General features: G+C 32.4%; 1 non-coding gene across 1 annotated transcript; it reads right to left on the reverse strand.

The window, feature by feature from the left end:
* Nucleotides 1–2,383: 2,383 nt before the first annotated feature.
* Nucleotides 2,384–2,512, reverse strand: LOC143685439 (small nucleolar RNA SNORA25). Its single transcript, XR_013176663.1, has one exon. It is a non-coding gene; the product is annotated as a small nucleolar RNA SNORA25 (small nucleolar RNA).
* Between the last annotated feature and the right edge of the window lie 242 nt (nt 2,513–2,754).

Genomic DNA, 2,754 nt, shown 5'->3' on the forward strand with positions numbered 1-2,754 from the left:
AACCAGAAATAGTAATCCAAAGGCTAAACCAAGGCAGGATTCCGGTGCATGTGCTGGATTCACAGTGAAGACATAAGGTGGAAGGAGTTTTCAGTTATCTCCTGAGTCAACTTTAACAAAGTACTTATTAACTTTCCATGTTCAGTCAAAGTGATGAATTAAAATCATACAGCATTCAGTAAGAAAATGAAACAATAAATAAAAATGTTTAAATAAATAAAATATTTTATATTTTTTCATTGAAAGAAAAGGAGAAAATTCAAGAGACTCTTCTAAATTTATTGAAATTAATGAATTTTTAAAGTAGTTTTATAAAAATAAAGCTATCATAAATAATAAGCTTAAAGATGGAAAGGGAAATATTCAATTCACAATAGTTAAATTTATAAAATATTGAAGAACAAATTTCACAAGTATAGAATGCATAGGAAGAAAGCCATAGAATCTTACCGAAGGACATAAAATGAGATCTCCATAAATGTAAAATACTTCCTTTTCTTAGATAAAAGAACTTGACATCATAAAAATGTCAATGTCCTGCAAATTAACATTTAAATTTACTTCAATTCTAGCTGTTTTTATAATTAGAAAAGTATCTTAAAGCTCACAAGAAAACATAAGTATCTGGTAATAGCTAAAGGAATTCTGTTAGCTAGAGGGTATAACTTAGCAAATACTCTAATTCCCAATAAACGAAATAGTCTGGAATTGACATAAGAAAAGATGAATATATAAGCAGATATAGAGTCCAGAAATAGAGTCTAGTATTGTTTGGGAGTTTAGCTATATTAAAGTTATTATTTCAAGTGAGAGAACAAAAACTTTTTGTTAAACAATGCTGGCACAATTTGCTACCCATGAGACAGGCTATTAGCATTGGACCTGTTCTTCACACTATAAAGAAAAAGTTGTAGCCACATAATATCTTTTTCATCAAATATAACAGATATCAGAAGAAAATTTCAGAGAATATATGAATAACATAGGTTTGTAAAACTGTTCTTGGTAAAGATAGGAAATGCAGAATTTGGGGATGGAAAGAGTGGCATGAGTACGGTTCTATTTTGCTAGCTGCTGAAATGCAATATGCCAGAAACAGAATGGCTTTTAAAAAGAGGAATTTAATAAGTTGCTAGTTTACAGTTATAAGGTCGAGAAAATGCCCAATTAAAACATGTTTTTAGAAATGTCCAATCTAAGGCATCCAGGGAAAGAAACCTTAGTTCGAGAAGGCCAATGACATTCAGGTTTTCTCTCTCAACTGGAAAGGCTGAAGTCTTTGAGCCTGCTAGCTTTCTCTTCTGGCTTCTTGTTTCATAAAGCTCCCGGGAGGCATTTTCCTTCTTCATCTCCAAAAGTCGTTGGCTGATGGACTCTGTTTCGTGGTTCTGCGGCATTCTGAAGCTTTCTCCAAAATACGTCTTCTTTTATAGGATTCCAGTAAATTCATCAAGACCACTTAGAACTGGTGGAGACATGTCTCCATCTATTCAATTTAATACCCACATTTCATTGAGTCACATCTCTGTGTCGATAACCTAATCAAGTTTCTGACCTATAGTACTGAATAAGGATTAGAAGAAATGGTTCCTACTGCAAGACTTATTAGGATTAAAACATGGCTTTTCTAGGGTACATAAATCCTTTCAAATGGACACAAGTACCTTACTTAAAATATCTTTAGTATAAGGTAAAATGCATCACAAATTGAGTCTCAAAACTAAGTTATAATCTGGATAAAATATTTACCAGGCATTTGAAAATAATGGGTTAATATTTATATTTACAATAAAAAGAAAGAGTCTAAGAGAATAAAACACTGAAATAATACAGATAAGTAATTAACAGAAGATTAAACCAAAATAGCCAATAAATATATGAAAATGATTTGTATCTCACAGTAGTTAGGGGAAGGTAATTAAAGTAATGATAACATTTCTTCAAGATTAAATTGGAAAATATTAAAAATAACATCAACCATGCTTGTGTTGTTTGAGGTTATGAGAGGACATTTGCATGCTCACACATTGCTTGTGGAAGGATAAATTGTTGCTGCCATTCAGAAAAAATAGATATTCCATGTAAAAAGACATACCATTTGACCCAGCAGACTTACTCCTGAGAGTCTACCCCATAAAAATAAAAGCACCAGTATGTAATGATGTGAATAAGAATCTTTGGGGAAGCATTTATGATTATAAGTGGTCAAAAGCAGATAAAGTGTAAGTATATGGATACTGGTATAGTTGAATAAACTGTTACATTTGAATCATTGAATCTTTTATTTTTCCTAGAAAAAATTTAGCCAAAGGTTAAAACTTTGAGCCAGTTGTTTATTTATTCACATCATCATTATAGACCATGTGTCACTGAATCGGCTGCATCTTGTATTGCCCTCAGGAAATAATGACACACTATGGAGCCACTATGTTTTCCATGGAGAACTTCAATCTTTGGTCATAGGGTTAAGAGCTCCTGGTTTCAATCCCACAAACCCTCTTTGAAATGACCAACCATATGATTGAACCTTAAGCAGCCAATTTTCAAAGATGAAAATTTTCACTTATAACAATTGTTCCACAATGATTAACATGATGTAATGTTCACTGAGTCAAGTAAGGTTCAGCAAAGGGCATGTAATACGATCCCATTTGGGTAAAACCAACAATTATTCAAAAATCCTATATATGATCATTCGTATTCTTCTGTGTTACTCCCATGTGGCCTAAATTCTCAGGAATGGCATCCTCTGTC

Source organism: Tamandua tetradactyla, chromosome 5 (genome assembly GCF_023851605.1).
Source record: "Tamandua tetradactyla isolate mTamTet1 chromosome 5, mTamTet1.pri, whole genome shotgun sequence".
NCBI classification, from domain to species: Eukaryota; Metazoa; Chordata; class Mammalia; order Pilosa; family Myrmecophagidae; genus Tamandua; species Tamandua tetradactyla.